Below are 18,428 nucleotides of genomic sequence, written 5' to 3'. Positions count from 1 at the left end.
TAAAACACAAGTAAGCATCTTTCTGATATTCTTTGCTTTCAGCCAAGATCCATCTGACATCAACAGTGATATCCCTCGTCCCACCTCCTTTTCTGAATCCAGCTTGAATTTCTGGCAGTTCCTTGATAATATACTGCTGTGACCATTTTTTAATTATGTTCAGCAAAATTTTATTTGTACATAATATTAATGATATTGCTTAATAATTTCTGCATTCTGTTGGATCATCTTTCTTTGGAATAGGCACAAATATGGATCTCTTCCCCTCAGTTGGCCACCTAGCTGTCTTCCAATTTGTTGACATAGATGAGTGAGCACCACTAGTCCTGTATCTATTTGTTGAAACATATCAATTGGTATTCCATCGATTCCTGGAGCCTTGTTTTTGGCCAGTGCCGCCTGGACTTCTTCCTTCAACACCATTGGTTCTTGATCACATGCAACCTCCTGAATTGGTTGAACATTGACTAATTATTTTTCATACGGTGACTGTGTAGTCCTTCCATCTTCTTTTGCTGCTTTCTGGGTTATTCAATATTTTGTCCATAGAATCCTTAAAAATTGTAACTCAAGGCTTGAATTCTCTCTTCAGTTCTTTCAGCTTGAGAAATGCCAAGTGCGTTCTTCCCTTTTGGTTTTCTAACTCCCAGTCTTTGCACATTTTATGATATTTTACTTTGTCTTCTTGAGCTGCCCTTTGAAATCTTCTGCTCAGCTCTTTTACTTCATCATTTCTTCCATTTGCTTTAGCTACCCCACATTCAAGAGCAAATTTGAGTCTCTTCTGACATTCATTTTGGTCTTTTCTTTCTTTCCTGTCTTTTTAATTACCTTTTTTTATGTGAGGTGCCCTTGATGTTATCCCACAACTTGTGTAATCTTTGGTCATCAGTGCTCAATACATCAAATTGATTCTTGAGATGATCTGGCAAGGTCCATGTGTATAGCCTCCACTTATGTTGTTGAAAAAATGTATTTGCAATGAAGAAGTTGTTCGTCTTGCAAAATTCTATCATTCAATCTCCTGCATCATTTCTATCACCAAGGCCATATTTTCCTACCACAAATCTTTCTTTGCTTTCAACTTTCACATTCCAATCACCAGTGATTATCAATGCTTCTTGACTTCATGTTTTATCAATTTCCAGACTGCAGAAGTTGGTAAAAATCTAAAATTTCCTCATCTTCGGCATTTGTGGTTGGTGTGTAAATTTCAGTAAGTTGTATTAACTGATCTTCTGTATAGGTGTATGGATATTATCCTATCACTGACAGCGTTGTACTTTAGGATAGATCTTGAAATTTCTTTTTGACAGCAAATGTGACATCATCCCTCTTGCATTTGTCATTCCTGGCATAGTAGACCATATGACTGCCTGATTCAAAATGGCCAATACCAGTCCATTTCAGTTAATGCCTAGGATATTGATCTTTACATATTCCATTTCATTTTTGATGACTGGCAATTTTCCTAGATTCATACTTTGTACTTTCCACATTCCAATTAATTGATGTTTACAGCTGTTTCTTCTCATTTTGAGTTGTGCCACTTCAGCCAATGAAGGTCCCGAAAGCTTGACTCCATCCACGTCATTAAGGTCAACTCTACTTTTGAGAATGCAGCTGCTCCCCAGTCATATTTTCAGTGCCTTCCGACTTACAGGGCTCATCTCCTGGCACTATATCAGACAGTGTTCCACTGCTATTCGTATGGTTTTCACTGGCCAATTCTTTCAGAAGTAGACCGCCCTGTCTGTCTTAGTCTGGAAGCTCCACTGATACCTGTCGACCATGGGTGACCCTGCTGGTGTTTGAAATACCGGTGGCATAGCTTCCAGCATCACAGTAACACACAAGCCACCACAGTACAACAAACTGATACAGGAGTGGAAATTCTATAGCCAGTGAAAATATCCTTCAAAAAAGGGAGCGAAATAAAGATTTTCAGATGAAAAAAGCCAAGAGAATTCAGCACAAACACAAGAAATGTTAAAGAAAGTGTTCAGGCAGAAGAAAAATGACACCACATGGAAACTTGTTTCTACACAAAGGAATGAAGAGATTTGGAAATGGTAAATATGTGGAAAAATATAAACTGCCATTTTTAGAGTCTTCAGAAATTTTCTTTTGGTAAATTTCCAAGCAATGAGACTAAAATTTAAATGCCCGTTCTAATTCAAGGATTTTATGTGTCTCTGGATATGTCTAAATGAAGATGTCTTTCTTTGTCCCATATTTTTTCTGAGTTGTTAAGGAAATACATTCACTTGGTCACTTGCTACCTGCAAATGTTTTAACTGCCCTGTCTCAAAATTTATGGAAGATATTGGTCATCCTCCTCCCTAGAGTAGCAGAGCCAGAATTCAAATTTAGGTAGTCTGGAGCTAACAGCCAAATTTTTGATCAGTAAAATGCCAGGATGGGTAAAGTTCTAGAAAAAAGTTTTGATGAAATAATTCTCTACCATGACTACCAAGACTCTGGTGGAGTCTTGCACATGGAAGACTCCTTAAAAATTTAATTTGTTGAGTCGTGGTGCTGGAAGTCTCGCAAACGTGGCGCCATTAATCACAGTCAGCAGGGACACAGTGCACACCGCAAAGAGTGCCTTAGCAGAAGTAGCAGAGCTGGCCCCTTCTTCAAAGCCCCTGTGCTGGTACAGACACCCTTGCTCCCTCTGCGCTTCCTCTCTTTGCTAGCACCATGGCTGATCAGCTGATTGAAGAACAGGTTGCTGAATTCAAGGAGGCTTTCTCTCTATTCTATAAAGCTGGTGAGGGTACCATCACAACAAAGAAACTTGGAACTGTCATGAGGTTGCTGAGTCAGAACTCAACAAAAGCTGAATTACAGGATATGGTCAAAGAAGTGGACACTGATGGTAATGGCACCATTGACATCCAGAACTTTTTACTATGATGGCTAGAAAAACAAAAGACACAGTGAGTCAGTCCAAGTCTTTAACAAGGATGGCAATGGTTACACCAGTGCACACAGCTACCTCACGTCATAAACTCAGGAGATAAACTAACAGGTGGAGAAGTAGATGAAATGATCAGAGAAGCAGACACTGATGGCAAGGGATAAGTCAGCTATGAAGAATTCGTATAGGTGATGACTGCAAAATGAAGACTTACTTTCAACTACTCTGCCAATCAGAAGAATCAAGTTCAATCTTTTACTTCCTCTTGCAAAAAAATATTTTTTTTTAAGTTCGTTTATTCATTCCATTTCTGTATAGGAAAACTGAACGTCAAAAGTACCTTCTGTCCACACACACAAAAAAAACTGCATGTATTGGTTGGTGGTCCTGTCCCATAAATATCAAGCTACACATCAGCTATACAATATAAATGCTTGTACTACCTTAATGATAAGGAAGCACTTAGTGGGCACCTTAAAGTTCCATTTGCTAACGACTGATACACTGGGCTGGCCAGTTTTTGACACATTCAGATTGACAGTTGAGCACAGTCAGGCATTTGGATTAAAAATGAAATATGAAAAAACAAATCCAAAACCTGTTCAAATGGGTTCTAGCTCAATTTGTTAGTATAAACTGTCATCACTGGTTTACAGAAAACAAATACATTTGATTGAAGTTGGTTTACCTCAGGATGATGTCCAGAGAAATGAGTGAAGGATAACCCGGTGAGACACAGCCCCACTGGTAGGATGGTCCTCTTGTATTCCCATGTGTTCTGACCCTTGGTGATAGTGACACACACTGGTGGCATGCCTGCTAGTATATGCCGGCTGAACGTCTGCACTGTGCTACAGTGAGACAGGTGTCAGTCTGTCACCATCCACAAGAATTTTTAAAAGAGAAACATTTACCAAGGGAGCATCTTTGGACTGTTTTAAAAACTTTTTGAACTGTGACTTGGAGCCGGCAGAGTAGGCTGTGATGTGGACTTCAGCACAACCTTCAACACTGCTGTTCAAGAAATTGTAATTTATGCCCATTTCAAGTTGTAAATGCTAGTCTTTTTTTTTTTTTTTTTTTTAATAAAAGACCATTAACTTTAAAAAGAATTTTTTGTTTAGAGGATTCCAAGAATTTTGTTGGTTTGCTTATTTATTTAGGCACTATCTAGGTCCAAAAAAAAAAAAAAGAGGTAGAATTCAGAGACAGTTTACAATTAAAAAAAAAATTAATAGCAATAATAATGGTGGTGATGAACCAGGTCTACACTCCCTTATCCACAATCGTAAAATTGAAGAGGCTCTAAAAACCAAAAGTCTTAAAGTAACTTATTTGGTCACAAAATCTGCCCTGAATTTATGTGAGATTATTTATAATCATACTTTGTGTGAATATTCATGTGTTCTGCTGCAGAAATACTAATGTGTTTGATTTGGGGATACTGAGATATTATGCAAGGTATAGTATATGTACCTTAATGCTGTTTTGAAATCAAAAAAATTCTGAATTCCAAAACAGGTCTGACTCCAAGATTTTCAGAGACGGAACTGAGTGCCTTTAATATAATTAATATTTACTGAGGACTTATAATGCTCCAGGAGCTATTGTAATCACATGGTGTTTGTTAAATCATTCTATTTAACTAGCTTAATTGTGGTATTTCCAAAACTGGGGCAGCTCCAAAAGGATCTGCAGTCCAAGAGTGCCTGAAGAAAAAGGAAAAGGAAATGAATATTTAGTGTACCTAGGCCTTTGGAGAACTTTAACCTGTCCCTCCATGTGACTTGGCAGGCCTCGGGGACCCACCTTCAGAGATCTTCTTTGGGTGGGCCTGCTGCATGCTGGGACAATTTTCAAAATCTTTAAACCTCTCTTAATGAAAGCAGAGGGTTATGTTCTCTCATTAATTGACTGACGCTTAGAGCAGAAAAGGAAGAGCTTTTTCTATGCTAGGTCTAACTTTTCTTGATACAACCAAGTTGTGACAAATGACTGTGAAAGGGATAAAATGAGGTAAAAGAGCATGCAAATGTTAATTACAGTCCCATCTACAGTGAAATAACTGGACAAATTCTATCCTGTAGCTTTGACCAATTACTTCTTGTTATACATATATCCAGTATCTACTACAGCAAGTATACTCTGGGGCTATAACAATCATTTATGGAAAATTGAAATTGTATATGATAAGAGAATTTCATTTTTCTATAGAGATTAATAAATACTTGTCTGTTTCTAAGGATTAGTAAATAGGTATCTGTTTCTAAGGACTAAGAAAAAAACTAATACTTTAATGTCTTTCTTTAGTTATCTACTTCCAGATATGCAAAACTAAATCAAATTAATGGGAAACTGATTTTCATTTTAGGCTCGAATAGTAAAATTACCAGTTAACCTAATGTCCCATATTATTTACTACTCCCCACTATGTAGAAAAGGAAGAGTAAACAGGCCTCAATTAGATGACGTATCATATTACATTGATTACAATATCACAAACTGGACTTCTACAACACACAGATAGTACTCTAATTTCAAGAGTTATGGAACCAAAGATAAACTGAAAAGCAACAAAACAGACACTCCCCTTGATCTCTAGCATAATATAATAGATAAGGCAATTTATCATAATTGAGGGAAGAGGCTATACTCTCCCTATGTAATTCTTTAGGACTAAAGAAAACTCAAGGCGGAATGCATCTTCATCATCTAACCCTTAACAGTGGTTTATAGCAGTGAAGCACCATTTGTTTGAGAAAGCCAGACCAGTTTATCTACAATAATTATGAGACACACAGAATTTTTACTTAATACATCTAGATGTAATCTCAAATAAAATTACTGACTCCTTGCCCAGCTACAACCGATGACTGCCCTGACAGGAAACACAACAGAGAACTCCTGAGCGAGCAGGAGAGCAATGGGATGCAGACCCCAAATCCTCATAAAAAGACCAGACTTAATGGTCTGACTGAGACTAGAAGGACCCTGGAGGTCATGGCTCCCAGACCTTCTGTTAGCCCAAGACAGGAACCATTCCTGAAGCCAGCTCTTCACACAGGGATTGGACTGGACTAAAGGATAGAAAAGGATACTAGTGAAGAGTGAGCTTCTTGGATCAAGTAGACACATGAGACTACGTGGGCAGCTCCTGTCTGGAGAGGAGATGAGAGGGCAGAGGGGGTCAGAAGCTGGCCAAATAGACAGGAAGAGAGAGAATGGAGGGAAGGGGTGTGCTGTTTCATTAGGGGGAGAGCAACTAGGAGTATATAGCAACGTGTATATAAATTTTTGTATGAGAGACTGACATGATTTGTAAACTTTCACTTAAATCACAATAAAAATTTAAAAAGAAAATACTGACTCCTGACCGTATGTCCTCCATTTACTAATTTGGGTCCTCGGTGTAAAGGTTTACGTTCAGTTTCAATGGGGAAAAAGATAAGAGTATCAGAATCAACTGATTCCTGCCTATCTTCAAAGCACAAGGAGCTTTTAGTCTAATGTAAAACCCAGCCCAATGCTGTCGATTCATAGCGATATGAATATTATGTTGATGAAATTCAAATCTGGAAAATCATCAGGAGTCTTTGGAAAACTATATTATGCCTATTGTCTTACTTGTATTCCCTGAAAGCAGATCCTGAGATGGGGATTTGTGTGCAAAGAAGCGCTCCCAGAAGAACCGGTAAGGAAGTTGGGGAAGCACAGCAAAGAGGAAGAAACCAGGAAGGATGTGATTTCAGCAAGTTCTTGGGAAGCTGGTTTCAGCTTGATTCCACAGGAGATCTCTGAAGTGTAAATTGCAGTCTTCAAGTTGTTGTGCCCTAAGGTAAAGGAGGAAACCCTGGTGGTGTAGTGGTTAAGTGCTACAGCTGCTAACCAAAGGGTCAGCAGTTTGAATCCGCCAGGCACTCCTCGGATAACCCTATGGGGCAGTTCTAGTCTGTCCTATACGGTCACTATGAGTCGGACTCGACGGCACTGGGTTTGGGCTTGGTTTTTTCAACGTAAAGGAGCTGAGCTGGCCTTTCATCTCCCAAAGTGATCTCATTGCCTAGAGTCACACTAACCCTTTGACTAATAGCGTAATTATAGGACCCAATCGATTCATTCTGTTAGCAGCCCAGCACTTAAAACAAAAAACCAAACTCAGTGCCCTCAAGTCAATTCCGACTCATAGCGACCCTATAGGACAGAATAGAACTGCCCTGTAGAGTTTCCAAGGAGCGCCTTGCGGATGTTGAACTGCCAACCCTTGGGTTAGCAGCTGTAGCACTTAACCACTGTGCCACCAGGGTTTCCGCCCAGCACTTAAAAAAAAAAAAAAGCACTTAGGGGATCATAAATCCCCAGGCTCTTCCAGTCCTCTGTGTCCTTTGCCAAAGCTGCTCCAGTAGCCTGAGGACAGTTCTTTGAAGAAGAGAAGCAGTTCATGGGCTGTTGGAAGCAAAAGGACATTCAACCCTGGGGGCCAGGTACACAGCAAAGGTACAGAGGATCTAGGGAGATCTTTACAGCACAAGCGGTGTCTGCTATCGCCTATCAAGGAATGTGGGAAACAATTTCCCATGGAATCATCACCCCAAAAAAACACACGGGATGAGTGAGGTATATTAAAAAAAAAAAAAAATTTTTTTTTTTTTTTTTTTATAAGGTAGGGTTTAATTGCAAATAGCAAAAATCACTTCAGGTATTTCTTTCTGAAAGTTATTTAATCGGGGATTTAGGTGTTTACATTGCGAGATATCAAGTAAGCAGACTCTAAAACATCCTTATGAAAGAATGTTTTCATGAGAAGGTGCTGGAAATTGTAAAGAGTTATAAAATTCAAGGGATATTATTTTAAGAAAATATGTCTTTCTTCTTCAAGATTGGATTTAAATCATATTCTGTGTCATGTTACTTATATCATTCTGTAAAATCCTTTTGGAAATATAATTTCCATGAAAAGAAATTCTTTATACAATATTTTTCTATTTTCTTCTTTTTACATAAAACTGATCAAAAATTGGCTATAGTTATATTTTCTGTCATAAATAGCCACAGGTAGTAAATTTTCAATTAAATCTTACTTCATTATAGAAATTTACCTTTGAATTTACATTGCTTTTATTAAAATTATACATGTACAAAATAGAAACTTAAAAACCAAAATATACCCGGGAAAAAACAATGAAATCACCAGAATTCCATTACTCATAAATTAACATTTCAGTGAATATTCTTCTAAAGAGAACATAATTTTACATAGATGGAGTCATAATTAGAACATTTTTCACTGCTTTTTTCACTCAGTAGTATGCCACAAACATCTTCTCATGTAAATATATAATGGGCTACATCAAGTTTAACAGCTTGAGAATTATATTGTATGCATGTGCAATAACTTATTTAATCAGTTTATTGATGGATGTTTGAGATGTTTCCAATTTTCCTACATTAAAAACAGATTCATAGGAAACATTTGTATACATTTTTTCAAACTCTTTTGTAATTATCTCCTTAGGTCAAATGCCCAGAACTAAGAGTAATGGGACAAAGAATCTGACATTTTACATTTCCCTAAAATGCATTGCAAAACAGACTGCGGAATTGTGGCATTCTTCCACCCATTCAACCCATAACACTAAATGTAACTAAAAAAAAAAAAGAAGCTTCATTCCTTGAGGAATCTAGAGATATTTTTCTTTATTTTTTCTGATGTATTTGTCATTAAAACACGAGAGTTCCCAGGAATTGAATAGTTCACACAAAATTTATTCTCGACAAGTTTTCAATTTCATAATAGTTAGAAGATAATGTATTTAGATTTCAAAATAAATAAAAATTGATTGCTTTCTCTACTAGCATTTAAAGCCCTTGTTACATAGAAAAGACTTAAAATGTATTCACTCTGAGCATATCTGGTTTTCTGTTATTAATAGAAATTGGAAGATGGATGTAAAATATAGTACTATTCATTTTAGAAAAATGTACAAATCATCAGTTACTGTAATTCAGGATAAAAGCTATTTAATTAACGCAGAGAACAGGGAAGAAACGGCCATTTTAGTGAAAAAATTGAAAGTAGTTGTCATCCTACACAGGTTTAATGGAGATAGGAGGTTTGCTGTGTTCAAACAGAGACCCTGAAATTCAACATGGTTTGAAAGCCTAGGCCCAGAGGGTTTGGAAAGGGGAAGACTGTATTTGTAAAAAAGAGGAAATGAGGCTTTATTTGCCTTCTAGATATAAAAATGGATCTATCTTCCACTTATAAGACTGACCTAGGGGAAAAACCAATTATTTCTCCTCACTTCTGGCCATCTATCATGTCAACCTGTCCTGGTATCTGTGGTGTCTGGAGGTCTGCTTTCTCTAGGGATATTGATTGCAGTCAAAGCTATTGAAGTTCGCAATTCCTTCTGAAGGCCAAGAGAGAACATATGTACTAATGAGTATGTGAGGTTCACAGGAAGATGCCTGCTTTGGGCAGATAATTATGCAAACGAGCAACAGATTCCTTAATTTATCTTCCTTTACTATGAAAAATTCATAAGCATTGTCCCTCTTCCTTTATCCTGTGTACACATGGTTTATGCTACATTTTCACTGTCTATTTTGCTCTTCGACTTAAATCTTATTATTTAAACGCTTATACTATTGAGCACGTATTTACTGAATACCTACTATGGACCATGAATGGTTCCAGGCACTGAGGATATAGCAGTGAACAAAACAAATTCTCTCTCCCCAAGAAGCTTAAATTCTAGTTGGGAAGCAACACATATCAATTAAATGAGTAAATATATATATGTGTGTGTGTGTATATGCGTATATATATATATATATATATATACACGCATACACACATATACATGCATATATATACACACATATGCATACATATATACATATATATCAGGTGGCACTGTCAGTTTATTATGGAAAAATAGAGTAGGTAAAGAGAGAATGACAGGGAGGGGTGGTAGGGAGTTCTATATCAGATATGGTGGTCAAGGAGAACCTCTCAGAAGAGGTGATATTTGAGCAGAGGCCAAGAAAGTGAGGAGTGAGACATGCAAATATGTGGAGGAAAAGAGTTCCATGCAAAGTGAGCACGCAGAAGGTAAGACAGGAAGCCATGGAAAGGTGTTTAAAGGGGTGTAGTGAAATGAGTTCCTTTATGTGGCCTTTTTCCTTGGTTTTTGGAAAAATAGCTTGAGAGATTTTCCCCCTAAGCCCTGATGAGTTACCTTTGCCCTAGTTCTTTGAAGAAGCAACTTGGGAGGTGAGGGGCTCCCAGGTTGTTTTCTACCTCAGAGCATTTGTTACTTTTGTCCAGGTTGATTGACATTTCCTGGATTAGCTGTAAACAACTTGATGGTCTGCACATTTTCTTGTCTAGTCCTGGATTGCCATCTGCCCTGTGATGGGTCTGTTTTAGACAACTTGCTGGGACTGGTTGGTTTACTATGCAAACTGAGTGACTTATAGTCCACTGAGGGGATTGGTCCTGCTGGAAGGGTCATGCCTTGAAATTGGCAGAAGTTTTCTTATATAAGCAGCCAACCCTACAGAGGTTTGTTTTTAGAGGCAGAGAAGAGGCAAGAAGAGAGAAGAAGCACAAAGGAGGCAAAAAACCTCCTAAAAGAGCTATAACACCAGTCAAGAGCTATCACACTGAAGACAACGATGAGCTCCAAAGGGGCCCTGTGGCAGAACCAATGGTGATAGGCCCAAAGGGGCCATGCGGTAGAGTTGGTAGTGACAACAGAAAGATGCTACAAGGAAAGCAGCTAAGAGAGCTGAGCAAGCTGCTACACTGGCTATGGACTGGGCTAGTTAGCAGTTGAGAGGTTTACATGGCTGAGAGAAGGCTAGCATGACTGAGAGAAGTGCCTGCTGGCACATGAAGAGGAGGCCTGCACAGCCGAGAAGGGGTAGGCACAGAGAGGCTGAAGACAGTGGGGGAAGAGGGGCTGAACTGGCCTGCCTTTGGCAGTGATAGATGCCCAAGTGTGCTGAGAGCTGTAACCCCGAGGCCACGAGGAGGCCTACCCTGAGGGTATTTAGAGGAGGGCCTACCTGGATGCATACCTGAGAAGGGCCTGAGAGAGCGGTCCTGGTTGGAAGGTGTCCTGCACTGAAAGAAGAGAGGGATGTGCTGTCTACCTTGGGGGAGCCTTTCAAACCTTGCCTATGTGCTTCCTGATCCTGATCTCATGTTCTTGTTACTTCCAAGTTGATCCTGATCCATGCTGTAGCCTGTTACTTCCTTAATAAATCACATAACCGTGAGTATTGTCCTCAAATTCTATGTGGCCATTTCAACAAATTATCGAATCCAAAAGAAAAGTAAAGAGCGCCATGGGGGGAACGGTTGATGTCAGAAATGGTGAAGCTGGAGAGTGGAGGTATGTCTTAACCTCCTCCACATAGGAACCAGCTTTGTACTGATCCTGGTTCTTAACCCTTGGGAATCTGGAGGAGTTTCAATGCTACTTTACAGTAGGAGTCATTTACTTACATGACGAAGATTGCTGGACAGCAGGATTAAGAAGACGAAATCAAAAGTTTGGGATTAGATATGTTGAATTTGAGATAACATTTAGACATCCAGGTGGAGATGACAAGTAGGCAGTTTGATATACATGTGCGGAGTTCAAAAGACATCTGAAGAGACTTGGACCCTTCCAGTAATAAGGAACTCATTTCTACCACCACCACCCCAAAGCAGCCCACTAAATGCCAGGACAGTTTTGACCAGTAGGAAGTCCTTTGATAATTAAAAAAAATCAGTCTCTCTGTAAATTCCACCCACCAGACCTAGCTTCCTACAAAAAATGTCTGTGCAAGCCAGATCTATCCAAAGTTAAAGATACAAAATTTCAATTCCTTGTGAGGAAGAACTATCCTAAATTATTATCCAAAACTACTAGAGCTATCCTAAATTAGACTGAACATCTCATGAGAAGATAAAATTGCAGAGTATAGCTATCTAGGGAGAAGATGAATACAGATTCAGGGGAATCATGCAACAGTTAAATTTTTAAGGTTCCTTCAGAGGTGAATGTTCTAACTCTAATGGAGTAAACGATCTGTTTCTAGTATGTTAAGTAAATATAACCAATAAATTAATATTGATTTTGGGGAATAGATCACTCAATATGAAAGTTTTGTGTGCCTGTACTACAAATCTTAATTCCATATTTTGAATCCTATTTTATCAATGATATATTTTGAAATTGGAAATAATACCAGTAGTCTGGTTCCCTCCAGAGACATAATCTCTTTAATAAATGTGTTCCAGCAATAGACATTGTGGGGAGGTATATGTTCTCCACATTGGCTCCTATTTCAAAGTGATCATTCATACACAAAGTGGGTGAAAGATCTTACATCCCACTGGGGACTCAGAGGCCTCTAAGGGGTTAAATTAAATCAAAATTAAATGTTACTATACTTAAAAATGAGCACATGTAAGTAATTATATAGTAGTTTAGATATTGCATGTTTGCATTGACCTATTTCAACTTTCTAAGTTCAAAAGATTCAGGCCAAAATAACCTGTTTGTTCTTTCATAAATGTAAAAGAATCGATGTGACATAAAGTATGAAATTTATGTATGTATCCAGAGTTTAAAAAGGTTGTCAAATTCAGAAAATAGAATTCTGTTTCAAAAGGAGTAAAATAATGAACTTCAAATAAATGCTTCAACCTGCTCATTTTCAGTTGACTTTGAAATGCCTACATTCATACATTTATTCAGCAAACATTTTTGGAGTTCACCATGGGTGGTTACAGAGCCAGACACTGAGAAATTCATTTTCCACTTTTAGAAGGAAAAAATAGGGTTCAGGATAGAATGATAGTGGAAAAAAAAAAATGAAGTAACTGATGGGCCAATAATTACTGAGAAATCAACACATTCAGAAGCACAAAAAGATCATTGCAGCAACTACGTCCTATGCAAGATGACCCAACCATGGGAACAGAATGCACTTTTATGAGTTTTTTTTTTGTTGTGGTTATTACTTTAACAGAAAAAATTTTCCAGTGTTTTGTGTTTTGAAATGTGCGGAGATTTCTTTCTTCTAATGTTACATTTTACACAACGTCCACACATTGAGATGGTTATTTTAAAATGTAAAGAGATAATTTACAAATTTGCATTACTACATTTTACCTTGGATTCATAAAATGCTCAATTTGAAAAGCACTTATTTAAGCAATAAAATAATTTTCAGTTTTATCTCTGTGCATAATTTCCTCCCTTTTAAGTGCAGCTTTCACAGCTAATAGTAATGGGGGAAAAGGCTTATGGAAATCGTGTAAGGTGATGTTGCTCTCACAGTTTTAAAATCACAGCAGATGTTGCAGCAAAATTCCTCCTTGTACACCCCAAATCTACAAGACTTGGCAGGGCTTCAGCCTGAGCTGTAGTCCCTTTGTTGAATCATAATTTCGTGTGGCCACAATATTCACATGTCTTAGGTTGGGTTCCTTAGAGGGGCAAACCAGTGAAGTGTGTATATATAAATACATGTATATAGAGTATATATCTATAAATGCATATATATAGCGATTTATTTCAAGGAAATGGCTCACATAGTGGTGGAGGCTGGCAAGCCCCAAATCCATGATCAGGCATCAGGCTGGAGGCTTCTCAGGACTCAGGTGATTGCAGGGGCTGACAAACCCAAAATTGGTAGGTCAGACAGCAGGCTGCTAGCTCATGGAGCTGTGGGAGCTGGCAAATACCCAAATCTGCAGGTCAGATGGCAGGCTGCTGACTCATGTCCTAAGAACCAGAGGTCAGAGGATGATGAGTTGGATGCTGAATCAAGAGAACATGAGCTTTTCCAGAACATCCATATACATTGGATGCTGGCCGTACCCCAAGGAAACCCCCCTTTCAACTGATTGGCTGCTCACATCAGATCACAAAATGGAGGATGGTTATATAATATCTGCCAAGCAATCATGGTCTAGCCAAGTTGAAACATAACCTTAACCATTACAGTCCACCCCTTGTCAACTTGGCACCTTTACACATCTCCTTAACCATATATAATCTCTAAATAAAGACAACTATAAAGAAATACTTGTGTCTAACATGATACAACTAACATACATACAACTGAAAACACACAAGCCTCACTTACATCTTATATTTTATGAAAAGTAATGGAATAAGAGAGGGAAGAAAACATATTCAATATACACACAAACATACATGTATAACAAAACAATGAATACTAAAAATAATTACAGTCCTCCTTTCTGCAACTGGTCACATGGTCATAGCTGGTATTTAGGACTACCTTCTTCCGCTACCCATTCCATATTCCTTTTGTCCTCAGCAAGCACCTCAGTTGGTCATGGTTCTTAGCTTGGTAGGGTGACCCAAACCTTCATTCCTGAAGGAGCTGGGCCACTAGTAGTCACATCAAAATTGGGTTGCTATAGTTTTCCATTGACTTTAATCACAGGGCATGGTAGTACTAATAGATGTCCTAAGGGATCTCCTGTATTCCAGACAAACTCTTCTTTATCTCTGTTACGTAATGTCAGTCTGATTTTCCCTTGGTAATCAGGATCAATCACACTAGCCGATATGGTAACTCCCTTTTTTGCTTGTTGATTCAGAAGCATGATGAGCCCCAAGTGGCCAGGTGGCATTCTTAGCTTCCAGTTCAACGGAATCATTGTTGTGTCTCCTGCTGGGAGCAGTCCTTCCTTTGGAACTAAAACCTCTATATCCACAGAGTATAGGGTCACAAGGGCAGGAAGCAAAGATCTTGTAAGTGGGTCACTAGGGTTAATAGTGAGCAGTGCCACTCCGATTTCCACTCCTTGATTCCTGGACCCATGAATCCTGGCTATGAGGGAAACAGCACCACATGTTGGATGCTGGTTTAAAGCTTATACAGCCTCCTGGAGAACATTGGCCCTACCCTGCAAGGTACTGCCACCTAACTGGTGCCATAATTGTGTCTGTAGAAGGCTATTCCATCATTTTATCGAGCCAGCTGCTACAGGGAACATGGTAAGACCAGTGAATTCCATAAGCATGAGCCCATTGCTATACTTCATTTGCTGTAAAGTAAGTTCCTTGATCCGAAGGAATGCATTGTGGGATACCATGATGGGAATAAGGCATTCTGTAAACACAGGTTGTAGTTTTGGCAAAAGCATTGCAAGCAGGGGAGGCAGAGTGTATCCAGAGTAAGGATCTGTCCCAGTAAGAACAAAATGCTGCCTTTTCTATGATGGGAGTTCTTATGGTTGAATTGTGATCCCCCAAAAATGTGTGTCAACTTGGCTAGGCCATGATTCCCAGTATTATGTGATTGTCTACCATTGTGTCATCTGATGTGATTTTCCTGTGTGTTGTAAATTCTACCTCTATGATCGTAATGAGGCAGGATTAGAGGCAGTTATGTTAATAGGGCAGGACTCAATCTACAAGATTAGGGTATATTTTGAGTCAATCTCTTTTGAGATACAAAAGAGAGAAGCAAGCAGAGAGACACAGGGACCTCATTACCACCAAGCATGAAGAACCAGTTGTGTGCATCCTTTGGACCTGGGGTCCATGTGCTGAGAAGCTCCTTAACTGGGGAAGACTGATGACAAAGACCTTTCCCCAGAGCTGAAAGAGAAAGAAAGCATTCCCCTGAAGCTGGCACCCTATATTTGGAGTTCTAGCCTCCTAGACCGTAGATAATAAATTTTTCTTTGCTAAAGCTATCCATTTGTGGTATTTCTGTTATGGCAGCACTAGATAACTAAGGCAGAATTAATCCAATGTAATCAGTCACCAGGTTGCTGGCTGATCGCCCCTAAGACTGGTGGCTATACCAAGGACTCAGTGTTGGTCTTTACTGCTGGCAGATTCGGCACTCAGCAGTGGCTGTAGCCAAGTCGGCCTTGGTGAGTAGAAGTCCAAGTTGCTGAACCCATGCATAACCTCTATCCCTGCCACCATGGCTGCTTGGTTCATGAGTCCATTGGGCAATGACAGGAAAGAAAGGGAAAGAGGCTAACTGGTATCCACAGAACACGTCATCCTATCCACTTGATTGTTAAAATCCTCCTCTGCTGAGGTCACCCTTTGGTGAGCACTCACATCAGACGCAAATATCTTCATTTTTTTGGCTCATTCACAGAGGTCTATCCACATGCCTCTTCCCCATACCTCTTTGTCACCAATTTTCCAATCATGTTACTTCCAAGACCCTGACCATTCAGCCAAACCATTGGCCACAGTCCATGAATCAGTATACAAGTGCACATCTGGCCATTTCTCCTTCCAAGCAAAATGAACAATCAGGTTCACTGCTCAAATTTCTGCCCACTGGGAGGATTTCCCTTCACTCCTCTCTTCAGTGAGGTCTCAGTGCTGCTGCTGTCCACTTTCCAGTGGTGCCTACATATCATGCAGAACCATCTCTAAACCAGGTGCGAGTTTTCTCTTCCTCAGTCAACTGATCTTAAGGAACTCCCCATGAGGCCATAGGTGCAGACTGGGAGAAGGTAATGTGACAGGAGCAGGAACCATATGCATTTAGGCCACTTCCTCATGTAACTCACTAGTGCCTTCAGATCCTGCTCCAGCCTCATCTCATATGTACCACTTCCATTTCATAATGGAGTGCTGCTGTGCACATCCAACTTTATGATTCTGTGACTCATATAATAACCAGTTCATGATGGGTGGCTCAGGTGGCATAGTGACTTGGTGGCCCATGGTTAAGAGTTCAGGCTCTACTAAGGTCCAGTTTTAAGCCAAAAGCTGTTTGTCAAAAGGAAAGTAGTTATCTTCAAAAGATGGCAGAGGTTTGCTCCAAAATTCTAAGGTCCTGCACAGTGATTCACCAATAAGGGCTGGCCAAAGACTCCGAACAGCATCTTTATCTGCCAGTTCAAGAACCACTGGATCAGCCAGATCATATGGCCCAAGTGGAAAAGCAGCTTACAAAGCAGCCTGAACCTGTTGCAGAACTTTCTCTTGTTCTGAGCCCCACTCGAAACTATGAACTTTTGAGTCACTTAATAAACAGGCCAGAGTAGCACACCCAAATGAGGGCTATGTTGCCTCTAAAATCTAAACAGGCCAACGAGGCATTGTGCCCTCTTTTCAGTTGTAGGACTGGCCAGATATGATAACTTATCCTTTACTTTAGAAGGAATGTCTCAAGTCCATGCCACTGGACTCCTAGAAAAATGCCTGAATTTTTGTGCAATTAATTCCCCACCCTCTATGTTGTTATACCCCCATGTGTCTAAAAAAAAAAAAAAAATTTTTTTTTTTTTTTGTCTGTCAGTTTGTCGTACTGTGGGGGCTTGCGTGTTGCTGTGATGCTGGAAGCTATGTCAGCGGTATTCAGATACCTGCAGGATCCCCCATGGCAGACAGGTTTCAGCTGAGCTTCCAGGCTAAGACAGACCAGGAAGAAGGACCCTGCAGTCTACTTCTGAAAAGAATTAGCCAATGAAAACCTTAAGAATAGCACCAGAACATTGTCTGATTTAGTGCCAGAAGATGAGCCTCCCAGGTTGGAAGGCACTCAAAAATGACTAGGGAACAGCTGCCTCATCAAAGTAGAGTTGACCTTAATGACATGAATGGAGACAAGTTTTTGGGACCTTCATTTGCTGATGTGTCACGATTCAAAATAAGATACAGCTGCAAGCATTCATTAGTAATCAGAACCTCACCAGATGGAATACAGAGGTATCAAATCGACTACATCTGTGGAAAGAGAAAATGGAAAAGCTCAACATTATCAGAACAAGGCCAGGGGCCAACTGTGGATGGGGCATCAGGATTGGAGGAAAACTCATTAACAGCCTTTGTTATGCTGTTGACACAACCTTGCTTGCTGAAAGGGAAGAGGACTTGAAGCACTTACTGATTAAAAATCAAAGACCATAGCCTTCAGTATGGATTACACCTCAACACAAAGAAAACAAAAATCCTCACAACTGGACCAATAAGAAACATCATGATAAATGGGGAAAAGATTGAAGTTGTCAAGGATTTCATTTTACTTGAATCCACAATCAACACCCGTGGAAGCAGCAGTCAAGAAATCAAAAGACACATTGCGTTGGCAAAACTGGCTGTGATGTCACCTTGAAGACTAAGCTGCACCTGACCCAGGCCATGGTATTTTCAATTGCATCATATGCATGTGAAAGCTGGACAATGAATAAGTAAGACAGAAGAAGAATTAACACCTTTGAATTGTGGTGTTGGCAAAGAATATTGGATACACGGTGGACTGCTAAAAGAATGAACAAATCTGTCTTGGAAGAAGTACAGCCGGAATGCTCCTTAGAGGCAAGGATGGTGACACTACATCTTACATACTTTGGACATGTTGTTAGGAGAGATCAGTCCCTGAAGAAGTACATCATGCTTGGTAAAGTAGAGGGTCAGCGAAAAAGAGGAAGACCCTCAATGAGATGGATTGGTACAGTGGCTTCAACAATGGGCTCAAGCATAAC

The 18,428-nt window shown here is 39.5% G+C and overlaps 1 protein-coding gene and 1 pseudogene across 4 annotated transcripts in view; one reads left to right on the top strand and one right to left on the bottom strand.

Annotated features, from left to right (window-relative positions):
• The window catches only part of ZDHHC17 (zinc finger DHHC-type palmitoyltransferase 17), a 303,371-nt gene that overhangs the window by 42,666 nt on the left and 242,277 nt on the right, over positions 1 to 18,428 (bottom strand). For 3 of the 4 annotated variants that reach the window (XR_007517284.1, XR_007517287.1, XR_007517285.1), the window contains one exon: positions 13,521 to 13,713. The exons of the other annotated variant lie outside the window; for it this stretch is intronic. The gene's annotated coding sequence lies outside the window, so the exon portion shown is untranslated. The remainder of the gene's footprint in view (positions 1 to 13,520; positions 13,714 to 18,428) is intronic. 4 annotated transcript variants of the gene reach the window in all.
• On the top strand, positions 2,701 to 3,129 carry LOC126075829 (calmodulin-like; annotated as a pseudogene).

This window comes from Elephas maximus, chromosome 4, assembly GCF_024166365.1.
Source record: "Elephas maximus indicus isolate mEleMax1 chromosome 4, mEleMax1 primary haplotype, whole genome shotgun sequence".
NCBI classification, from domain to species: domain Eukaryota; kingdom Metazoa; phylum Chordata; class Mammalia; order Proboscidea; family Elephantidae; genus Elephas; species Elephas maximus.
Note: the sequence above shows the minus strand (reverse complement) of the source record. Positions and strands in the feature narration are given on the sequence as shown.